Below are 12,565 nucleotides of genomic sequence, written 5' to 3'. Positions count from 1 at the left end.
TCCCAGCCGGGACCATCCCACAGGGAAAGCCAGGATGGGTTCCCCAGTGGTATACAGTGCCACGACGCCGGATGGCAACAGTGCGCTTTACAAGTATACACATCACATTACATTATATTCTTGTTACACGCCCGCGGCTTAGACATACAGCAGATTAGACGACTGCTTTATGTCGGCCGTTATCAGGTGGAAGTGCATCGGTGGGTCAAGCACTGTCTCACTATTTTGCCAAAAATTGGGGAGGCATGGGTGGCAGGGCAAAGGACTGGGACGCCATGAGGTGGTCCTTAGGGTCATGTCTCAATACTGCTTATGGCATTAGGCAACATCTAGAACGTGACCAAACACAAGGAAAACCCGAGAACCATAGAAAGGGCACTACCCACAAACCCTGATAGACACACAGAATGGCAACAGTGCTGAAAGGAACTCTTGGATGACAAGCGCAACCTGGAGAAATACACAGCACACCAACAGACTACACATGGAGGGAGACCAGACCAGGGCAATGTCTGCCTGAGTGGCATGACAGGATGAGCAATGGGTCCGTATATTGGCGATGAAAGATAGCAGGGGAGTCCTGGATAGCACACAATTAGCCGTTAATGGGGTGTTCTGGTGCCATCTGAGGCCTTCCAAAAGGAAAGCTTACCAGACACAATGTGTTAAGCCCTGATCGTAATGGTGCAGAAACCAGGCAAGGACCCATTGGTGGCTTTCTCGTATAGACCCCTCTCGCTGTTAAATGTGGATGTTAAAATCCTCAGTGACACATCTGTTCCCTCAACTCTCTACCTTACTACATACTAACCTATTTGGAGTTATGCCAAAGAGAAGCACTTTTATAATTTGAGACGGTTGGCACATGTATACCATGCGCCTCAGCTGCAGGAAGACGATTGTTCCCAGGCATTCAACATCAAATAAGCATTCGATTCAGTGGACTGGAACTACCTGTGGCGGGTATAGAGAAGGCAGGGATGGGCCCCAAGTACATACAATGGGTTAAATTACTTTACACTGACCCGGGTGCCTGAGTGCAGATGGGTAGGATAGTCTCGGATGGGTGTCTGCTACATAGGGGCACTAGGCAGGTGTGTCCCCTATAGCCTCTACTGTTCGTGCCGACTGTGGATCCGTGGTGGAAAGGTTTGGCCCCTGGGGGATCGCAGTAGTGGAGACCACATGTGGTAGCCTTATATGCCGAGATTCCCTGATCTATTTGAGGTGGTCGGAGTACTCTGTACCCATACTACTGAACGCGATGCAAGAGTTTGGGGAAATAGCGGGACTACATGCCAACCAGGCAGGACAAATCTAAATTGTTCCCACTGGGGGAACTAGCTGGGATACCAGCCGAAACACGCCCAGAGGTGGAGCTACTCTGGGAGTTTGAAGGCATGTGGTACTTGGGGATCTGAGTTGCCCACACAGAACACATGTTGTTGGATCTTAATATTGGCAGGGTGGTAGAGAGTTGCGGACCTTGGTCCAGTTCTGGAGTGATGCCTCTATGCCTGATGGGTACGGTTGCCCTAGTAAGAAGGGACCTGCTCCCTTGGCGCCTGTATGCACCGCAGTGCCCCCTTTATGAGATTCCCAGACGTTATCTCACGGACATTGGTAGACTCATCATCAACCTGTTATGGCAAACAGATGGAAACGCTATGGTCTGACCACACTCAAGAGGACCTAGGAATGGAGGGCTTAGAAGTCCCCAACATCGAAGTATACTATATGGCAGTACACTTACAGCCCACTCATCGCTGGCTGGACCCCTACGACAACTGGGAGAAGGTGCTCTTGTATGGCTTTCGTGGTGGGTTGTCGCTGCCTGTTTTGCTGATGGGAGTGTGTAGTCACGCAGCTAGGAGACACAACCACTAAGAGGCTTTAAGGGCACAAAACAAATGATTTTTAATACAGATAATCCTCTGGTTACAATAGGATTCCACTATACAGGAGGGCAACACTAAAAAAAAAAAAAAAAGAAAGCAAAGATATATGTCTGGAATCAGTTTGTAATAGTTCATAAGGTCTTTCATGGTTTGGCGTTCTTCTCTCTCCTCCCGGAATCCTTTTCAGTTCTGTAGCCACAGTATGGAGGTCCTCAAAAAGAATGACACAAGTATTCTCTGGCGGGTTCCATCACACACCAAAGTGCTCAGGGGGGGCTACATGGGGTGAAGACGGATTCTTGGGACACAGGGGAGAAGTGCTAAGGGAGTTTCAGGGGGGCGAAGGGGGTTTCTTGTGGTACAGAGGTGACGTGCTCAGTGCCCTTGCATTCAAAACGGCCCTGGGCATCGCAAGGTCCTCCCTCCCACCACTGTTGAAAGAAATATCGTAAGAATGGGACTTGCCTGAAGCCACGACTCTCCAGGATCGTGGCGCCGGTCGTCTTCGCATCCTCTGCCTCACCCGGGCCTTTCAGCGATGGTCCTTCTCCTCTTTGGTGTCGCTCTTCGGTACTGGACCTCTTCGATGCTTCCCTCTCCGCGTTTTCCCCTCTCCAGCTTTCCGCGCCCTCTCTCTCCCCTGCTGCGCGCTCATTGGGTCGAGGTCGGGTGACCTTGAGACGTAGGCGCCGACCGCTAGACTGCTCACTTCGCTTCTGCCTGTACAGGACGTCGTAGCTGGGGTCACGTGTGTCCACGACACCAGATCACACTGCTCCTCTTCCATGCATGGACGGTCGGGCCATGTCGAAATAGGGTATCGAGACAGGAAGTCCACATTTCCTTGTAGTTTTCCTGGTACATGATACGTCTGAAACGAGAAAGGTTGTATAGCCAAAAACCATCTAAGTATTTTGGAGTTCGTGTCTTTGTGAGTAGCCAAGTAAAGGGTGCGTGATCTGTAAGAAGAATAAAAGACCGTCCCAGCAGATAACACTAAAGGGCTTCCATTGTCCACTTTATTGCTAAACATTCTTTCTCCATGGTGGTATGGTGGCATAGTGTGTTTCTCTTGGGAACAGTTTCCGACTGATAAACAGTATGAGTCTCAAGTCTCCCTGTTGGTCTGGTTGTGAGAGAACAGCACCCAGACCTCTACCAGACCTCTACCAGAGGCATCCGTTTGGAGAACAAACACTTTGGAAAAATCAGGATACATCAATACAGGTGTTGTTGGTAAGGCATTCCTATACATGGATGGAAGCTGTTTTCTTGGGTTGTTGTCCAAGGAATGCCCTTACTAGGGTGTTGTTGTGACAAGAGGTCTGTAAGGGGCAGGCTATGTCTGAAAAATGTGGGATAAAACAACGGAAAGAAATATTGTAAGAATGTGATTTGTCAGAAGCTACGACCCGCCAGGATCGTGGCGCCGGTCGTCTTCGCCTCCTCTGCCTCACCCGGGCCTTTCAGCGATGGTCCTTCTCCTCCTCTTTGGTGTCCCTCTTCGGGACCGGACCTCTTCAATGCTTCCCTCTCCGTGTTTTCTCCTCTCCAGCTTTCCGCGTCCTCTCTCTCTCTGCGCTCTCTGGGTCGAGGTCAGGTGACCTCGTGACGTGAGCGCCGACCGCTAGACTGCCCACTTCGCTTCCGCCTGTACAGGACGGCGTAGCTGGAGTCACGCGCGTCTGCGACGCCGGATCACAGGGTGCCCCCGGGCACAACCTATATTGTACACCAGATGTCTCGACTGTGGGAGATGATAGTCACTAGAGTGATACGCCAGGCTCCGCACATGCCAGATATGCCACTGTGGTTTCTGTACCCGTTTCTTAACATAGCTGAGACCATGTCGGTACAGACATGGCAGGATGGGGGCTGCGACGTACTGAGTGATCTGTATCCTGAAGGCAAGTTTTTCACAAGGGAAAACGCAATTGTGACCTTCGTGCTTGGGATGGGGCAATATGTACAATATGCGAAGATTTCTGCAACAGCACGTAGACTGTGGCCATGCTTTCCAGAGGTGCCACCACACTCCCACACACTGACGGCACTACTGGCCATGGCAGGGGAGCGTAGACTGATCTCTAATATGTATTGGGCGTTGCGGGACCATCTGCCGGTAGCAACACTTCACATACATGCAAAATGGGAGGAGGTGCTTGAGGAACCCATGACCACTAGAGATTGAGAGAGAGTACACAACGGGGTGAAGACAGTTAACTCCAATGTTGGATTTAAATTGATAGAGTATAATTAGGCCCATCAGAAATATGTCGCCAAAAACACTGCATACTACATACAATGCCCGACCGGATAGCTGTGCCCGGTGCAGGAGACATGTGGGAGATTTCCTACACATGTTGTGTCATTGCCCATTCCTGAAGCCCTTCTGGCAAGAAGTGCTGGAAAACCTTAGTAGAGCCACCGGTTGGGTGTTGCAGTCCTCCTTCCCTCTCCTAAAAATAGGAAACTTAGTGGGAAATTTATACTGCTCAGCCTGATGTTAGCGAAACGCCGCATATCTACAAAATGGATGGGGGCGGATGCCCCGAGGTATGGGGATTGGCTTAGAGACATGTCTGAATGGACACTGGTGGAGGAGATCCGCATGAAACATGGGAGACGGAACAAAAAGCTTGACGATGCTCTGAAGGCATGCTGACTTACTTGAGGGAACCCCTGGTGGCTGAGTCCACGTAAGTAGGCAGGTGAAGATGGAATAACGGCTCACTGGAGTCGGAGCAGGGAGAAGCTCCCATGTACGACTGGAGAACAGGCTGTGGATTGTCGCTGTACCCCCTGGCACAGATTGTTGTGTGCGGTCTACCTAGGGAAACCGATACACTCACAGGACACCACTGCAACATAATAAAGTGGGTTGGAGCGGGAACTAGACAGAACAAGGGTCCGCCCTGAAGTATAACCTTTTTTCCTCCATTTACTTCATGTTCTAACTGAAGGTGGTCAAGAGCAAGGGGAGGGGGGGTTGCTGGGGAACTGTTATTGTTTACATTGTTGGATACAATACGATGGTTAGCTCTGCAGCTCTACTGATCAATGCTTCTGTATTTTGTGTCCCACAAAAACTTAACAGTATCAAAATGTTTAAAAAAAAAAACATAACCTACTTCTGATGAAGGCTCCCTCTTTACGGCTTCTTGGCCTGCCCTTCTTGGCGGAGCTTAGAGAGATGGCCCTCAGTCAATCGTACGTGGGAACAATTGGTGGCGGGGTAATCACAAAGCGGAGGGAGTAACCTCTTCGGATGATATGGGGAACCTAGCGATCTTATGTTACTGACCGTCAGTGACGGTATGCACACACAGCATCACTGCCAAGTGTATTTCAGTCAATTGGTCTTGTTTAAAGTGCCATGTTTTCAGTTTCTTCCTGAACAAAGCGGTTGCAACAATAGCTTGTATTTTAAGTGGAAGCTTGTTCCATGCTACGGCCCTAAGAAAGAAAAGGGTCTTCACCCAGCCCTCGTGTACAAGTTACTAATGTGTAACAATATATCTGTAAGAGACATTAGTTAGTGATAGATACCTTATCTTAGAATATCCCCAGGCGTCAGACTGGATCCGGAAAGTTTTTCGTGAGCAGTACCTGCGCATAGGAAGGTGGTGTTGTGCGGCTCCGCCTCTGTCGCAGGTGCCGAGATGACATCACGGAGACTACTTAGGCGCCACCCATGCACTCTGACGTCCGTTCTGTACACGACTTTACAGGCCAGGAGCTGAGCCATGCAAGAAACTGACCACTAGTGCCATGAAACAAGGGCCATGAAAGGGATGACCTTATCCCTAGAAATCAGTTGGCAGAACGGTGAGGATAGGTGGGGCGGTAAGGAATCTATCACTAACTAATGTCTCTTACAGATATATTGTTACACAAGTAGTACCTTGTGCATCTGAAAGAGACACGTTAACGATCGATTCCCTACCTTAGAATAGATACCCCAGCAGTACCAACCCGGTGGAGGGTCTGCAAACAAGATTACACCAGAAAGTCACAGAGAACAGAACAGCCAAAGAAGCTGTCTCTCTGGACTTGACTGTCAAGGCAATAATGCTTGGTAAACGTGTGCAGTAAGGCCCACGTAGCTGCCTGACAAATGTCCTGCAAGGGAACGCCGCGTCCCAAGGCAGTAGTGGCTGCTGTTGCCCTGGTAGAATGGGAACGCAGTCCCACAGGAGGCTCCTTCTTAGCCGAGTAACATGCTTTGGATGCACTGAACAACCCACCGGGAGATGGTTTGTTTGTGCATGGCCGACCTTTTTTGGCACCCGTGTAGCCAACAAAGAGCTGGTCATCCACCGGAACTGTTGTGTGCGCTTCAGATAGAATGAGAGCACATTTTGGGTCCAGATGGTGGAAAGAAGGTGGGCAAAGTGATGGTCTGCCCGATGTGGAAAGGCGTGACAACCTTTGGCATGAAAGAAGGACGAGTCCTTAAAACCACCTTGTCCGGATTAACAGAAAGAAAAGGAGGTTTAGAAGAAAGAGCGTGGAGCTCACTCACTCTTCTGGCAGAGGTGATAGCTACCAGGAAAGCAGTCTGTAGAGTGAGAAGACGTAAGGGACAGTTATGAAGGGGCTCAAATAGGTCAAGACAAGATTTAAGTCCCATTGAGGCATTATGAAAGGCATGGGAGGAAATGTGTGTGTAATGCCTTTGAGGAAGCGAGTAACAACCGGGGACTTAAAAAGAGAAAGCTGATCTGGAAGCCGTAGAAAGGCGGAGATGCCGAAAAATATCCTTTGATAGTGCCCAGAGCAGAGCCCTGCTGGGCCAAAGAGAGAAGGAACAGAAGGACTTCGTAAAGAGGGGTAGAAAGGGGATCCACAGCCTTTGCTGTGCACCATGCCACAAATTTGTTCCACCTGCAGGCGTATACCGTCATAGTGGAGGGACGCTTGGCTGCCAGAATGACATCACAGACTTCGGGAGGAAGATCGAAAGCTGTCAACTGTCGCCGCTCAATTTCCACGCATGGAGGTGGAGGCTGGACAGGTTTGGGTGGAGGACCGTCCCCTGCTGCTGCGACAGAAGATCCTCCCGAAGAGGCAGTCGGATCGGGGGATTGATCGCCATGCTGAGTAGCTCGGGATACCAGTGTCTTCGAGCTCAATATGGAGCCACAAGGATGACTTGGGCCCGGTCGTGACGAATCTTCTTAAGAACTCTGGGCAGCAGTGGTATAGGTGGAAAGGCGTACAACAGACTGCAGCTCCACTCGCAACGAAAAGCGTCGCCGAGCGAGTGCCACCTTGGAAATTCCAATGCGCAGAACTGATGACATTGCGCCTTCTCCAGTGGCGAATAGATCTAACCCACTGCAGAAAGAGACCTTGCGCCACTTCCGAGTTCAGACACCATTCGTTATGCATAATGCACCAGCGGCTGAGTTCGTCCGCCCTGGCGTTCAGAGAACCTGCCAAGTGTTGAACCACCAAGGTAATGCCTTGATGTTACAGCCATGTCCATAGGCGCAGAGCCTCCTGACATAGGGTCCACGACCCTACCCCGCCCTGTTTGTTGCAGTACCACTTGGCAGTGGTGTTGTCCGTGAACACCTGCACCACACTTCCCTGGACTGAGGGGAGGAATGCTTTTAGTGCAGGTCGGATCGCTCGAAGCTCCAAAAGGTTGATATGGAGCCGGGACTCCGCCGGAGACCAGAGGCCTCTGATGATGGAGAACCCCAGCAAATGCCGGAGGTCGGCCGTAGTCTGGAGGTGGGAAGATGACTGACTGGGGTGAGCCCGCATTCAACAACCAGTCATCGAGATAGGGGAAGACTGGAACCTCTGATCTGCGCAGAGAATCTGCGACCACCGCCATCACTTTCGTGAACACCAGAGGGGCACTGGTAAGGCCGAAGGGGAGCACTGCAAAAAAGTGCTCTTGGCCTACCGTGAACCGAAGGCAACGCCGGTGGGCTGGCAGGACGGGAATATGAAAATATGCGTCTTGCAAGTCCAACGCTGCCATCCAGTCTCCAGGGTCGAGGGCAGTCAAGACCTGAGCCAGAGTCAACATCTTGAACTTCTCCTTCCGGAGGAAGCGGTTGACGTTCCTGAGGACCGAGATGGGGTGCAGGTCCCCTTTCTCCCTCGTGGGGAACAGAAAGTAGTGGGAATAACAACCAGGTCCTACTTCTAGCACAGGAACGCGCTCGAGGGGCCCCTTGGCTAAGAGGGCCGTGACTTCCTGCTGGAGAAGCGCAAATTGGTTCCCCCGACATGCGGTGGAACTGAGGTGGCATGGCTGGAGGGGCTGTTTCAAAGGGGAGGGAGTAGCCCCTTCGGACGATTTGCAGCACCCACCTGTCCTATGTAACGGAACACCAGTGGGGGAGGAGATGGCGAATCCTTCTGCCCACCGGCGTGGGGCCTGCACCAAAGCTCGGACTAGGAAGGCTTTGAGGCGGATGCTGCGGGAGCGGAGGTGGACTGACCCACACGCTGGCCCCTTCCCGCCGCAGCGGGAACCACGTCCGCGCGGAGGTTGGTTCTGCGCAGGCTTCTGGCTGAACGAACGTGTCGGGCCCCTTCCGTGGCCACGAAAGGAATGAAAAGCAGACATGGCTGGGCGCGTCGTGGAGAGACCAAAGGACTTGGCAGTAGCCCGGGAGTCCTTAAAACGCTTGAGCGCACTATCTGCCTTATCGCCAAACAGGTGAGTACCAACAAAGAGCATGTCCATAAGAGAACTTTGAACATCCCCTGAAAACCCACTGGACCGCAAACAGGCTTGGCGACAGAGGGCCACTGTCTTGGAAATTGCCTTACCCAGTGAGTCCGCGGTGTCCAGTCCACACCTAATGGCGAACTTTGCTGCATATTTCCCCTAAGCAACAGCTTGGGAAAGCAGTTTCCGAACCTCCTCCGGACACTGAGGCAGCACTTGCGCAACCGCGTCCCACACAGATTGAGAGTAGTGGCCCAATAAGCATATGGTGTTCACCGACCGCAGCCCTAAGCTGGCAGATGAAAACAGTTTCTTGCCGAACTGTTCCAGCTTCTTGGATTCTTTATCAGGCGGAGCGGTAGGGAAGGCACTTTGGGAAGTGGAGGCCTGGATGACCATGCTCTCCGGGATTGGGTGGGTAGACAGAAGAGCAGGGTCACCAGGGGCCGGGCGATGATGCCTGGCTACGTTCTGAACTACGGGAACACCCGAGGCTGGTCTAGACCAGGTGCCCATCAATACGTCAGTTAACAACTCATTGAACTGTAGCATAGGCTCCATAGAGATTGCCACCGGCTGAAGAACTTCAGCGAGGAGATTAGTTTTGAGGGCCACCATAGGCAGGTAAAGGGCCTCAGCTGCTTTACCGAGCACCAAAGTGTATGTGGCGCCTACCTCCACAGCCACAGCAGGAGGAAAGAAAACCAGGGTCAGAGGAGAGGTCAAGGCCACCAGCATCCTCTAACTCTTCTGTCCATTCCGGTTCCGAACCGCACTGTCGTGCAAGAGGGTCCTCAGACCCCTCCCAGTCGTCCCCTTCCTCCACTGCCTGTGGAACAGGCTGCTGTGGCAGGGGAGGGACAGGGCAATATAGATGTTCGAACGGCGCTGGTCCGGTTCCGTGTCCCAGTTAGGGTCCCAGCTAGGAGCAAAATTGTCTGGGAAATGGGGCAAGGGCAGTGGTGGAACGAACGGAACCCACTGCGGTGCCGGGAGCAGAGCCGGGGCATTCCATTCCAGCAAAACAATCTTGCACCTGAGCAGGAGTCGCTGATATACCCGGATAAGGTGGGTGGGACCCCGGGTCCCCTCGTCCGCGTCCGGAGAACGACCGGGGGTGGGGGGGGGGGCGGGGGGTGAGACGTTGGGGAGCAGAAACACTTCTTTGACTTTTTCTTATGACGTCTCTTACACGAATCAGAGTGTGAAGACTTTGACCCCGAGGAGCGATGGTGATGGCTCCACGAGTGGTCCCTCGATCGACCCCTGAACCTTGAACGGCACGGAGATGACTGCTGGACCTCCAGTAGCAAGGCCTTCCGAGTCATGGCCAGACAGTAGGAATATGACCGGGAGTCATGGTCGTGCCCCAGACAGTAGAGACAGACGCCATGAAGGTTGGCCACCGACATCGGATGGCGACAGGATTTAAACCCAGAATCCCTACGTGGCACCAGGAGTCAAAGACTCAAAAATGGAGGACAAAAAGTCACAAAAGGTTAGTCAAAAAGTGACTAGGGTACGTGCTCTAACCGGATCTGTGCTTGCTGGCGTGGAAAAAGAAAGAACTGACGTCCGCCTGCATGGGTGGCACCTAAGTAGTCTGTGATGTCATTTCGGGTCTATGACGCCAGCGACAGACCCGGAGCTGCACAATGCCACCTTTCGACGTGCAGGGGTACTGCTGACGAAAAAGTTTCCGGATCCACTCTGACGCCTGGGGATAGTCTAAGGTAAGGAATCTATCACTAACGTGTCTCTTTCAGATACGCCAAACCCTAGGGATTTTGGCTAGGAAGGTGTTGGCTGATCGAAGGTTCCTTGAAGGGGCTAAAGCTAACACTGAGATATCCTGCACCTGTATGGTGGAGAGCCCTGTGGACCAACACAAGTGTTATGAATAAAATTCTCTTTGAGGCTTGGAAGCAGCAGCTGACACGGGAGTGGCAGACTGACCTGACCTCAGGCCACCTGTCCTATGCTATCTGTGGGACCCGTGCTCTCGGCCACAAAAAGGCTGAAAATCCTATTGGCTATGCTGGTTTGGATGGTAGGGCACGGTGGAGACCCCTTCCATGGCCACTAAAAGAGGAGGGGGGAGAGGCAGACTGGGTTGACTAGGGGCCATAGACAAGTCCTAGGAGCTTGCCATAGCTCTGCTTTCCTTGAGGCGTCCAGTGCTGAATCCGCCTTCCCTCCAAACAGGCGAAAGCCATCAAAGGGAATGTCCATGAGAGAAGACTGGACATCCCCTGAAAAAACAGTTCTCAGCCAGTGGCAGCGCCACTAGGCTACCAACAAGGAAATCGCTCTGCCCACCGAGTCGGTTGTGGTTGTGTCGGTCCCACACCTTATGGTGAACTTTGCTGCATATCGCCCATCAGCAATAGCCTGGGTGAATATGGCTCTTGCCTTCTCCGAGACAATAAGCAGCACATGAGCAAACAAGGCATATATCGTATGGGAATAATGGCCAAAAGGCAGGCGGTGTTCACAGGCTGCAGTGCTAGGCTGCTGGAGAGACCATTCTTTTACCAAAGGTATACAGTAGGAGGAGGCAACAGGCCAGTGGTGGGTGTGGTGTCCAACTCAATCGCATTCGCCAATTCCTCATACCAGTTGTCCTGTCCTTCGGGGAACTGGTAACCATAATTGTCCGTAGAACACTACCATTTGTCTTCTTCTCCAAGCCTATCAAGAAAATAAGGCCCTGACTCCACTCCTGGAAGCATAGACCCAGTCGGTGCTGGAGTTGGTAGACGTTGCTCCGGCTCAGAGCCTGAGTCAGGAATAACAATTAGGTTGGCGCCGCCTAGGGGTGTTTATTTGTGGCACCGGCACTGGAGCAGGGGTCGAGGAAGGTAACAGTCTCGCCATCTGCTCCGTTCCAGATTCAGCAAGGGATTCAGGGGGCCAGTCTAGCGGAGGGTGAATGCAGTAGTTCGCTTTCTTGCAATAGAGAAAAAGACAAATACAAGTGGCTTTCAAGAATTAAGCAGGAGAGAGTGACAGAACATTCTGGTTTACAAAAAAAGCTTACAGTCAAACTCGAATACAAAAAAGTGGCCTAGCAGACAGTCCAACCACTTGACTGTGGATTAGAGACACTTAATGGATGTGTGAAATAGCTATGTTGAATATGCAAATGGTGAATTTTATTAGTTTAAAAAAATCTTATTTGAGTTAGATAAATGTGCTATTTGCTTATATTGCATAGTCTGGATAACACTTGCTTACAGGCATTTAGGGCCTAATCTAGAATCTGGCAGATGGATTATTCGTGGGTCCCTTCCTCACTGGATTCAAGCTAGCCTGGCTGATGAGGGGTGATACCCTGAAAGTGGTCCCAGGATGCATGTTTACAGTCCAGGGAGGACCTGGCTTGGCAGTTTTGGCTGGCATGTTCCCATGACTGATTTGTATGTGGCTGGGTCCAAACTGGGGTGACGTGGCAAGCAAAGTTACGATGGATGAAACCGAGGTCTGTGACTGGGGTTGAGTGTTTGAAACACCCCATCCATCATTTTATTTTGTGATGGATTATTCTGCCACAAATGTGGTAGATATCCTTCCCGCCGTATTACAAGTGCATTATATCCTATGCACTTGTAGGAATATGCTACTTACCAGTATGCATCTGTTCTTGGCATGTAGGGCTGCTGACATTCATATCTGTGCATAGTGTTGGGTCCGGATGATTGCACCTTGTTGTCCTGGAAGAGTCTTCGAAGTATCATGAGATATGTGACTCCTCCCCTGGACTACAGTGCGCATGGGCACCCTCTCCATCTTCAGATTGTTTTTCGCCATTGTGGCAAAGATGGAGTATAGAAAAGTAAGAGATGACCATTTAAATGTATGTAGAAAAGTACTGCAGCTGTGACATGCCCCGGGGAGGAGGGTGGGCGATATGAATGTCAGCAGCCCTACATGCCAAGAACAGATGCATACTGGTAAGTAGCATATTCCG

Source organism: Lissotriton helveticus, chromosome 5_1 (assembly GCF_964261635.1).
Source record: "Lissotriton helveticus chromosome 5_1, aLisHel1.1, whole genome shotgun sequence".
In the NCBI taxonomy this organism is placed as follows: domain Eukaryota; kingdom Metazoa; phylum Chordata; class Amphibia; order Caudata; family Salamandridae; genus Lissotriton; species Lissotriton helveticus.
Note: the sequence above shows the minus strand (reverse complement) of the source record.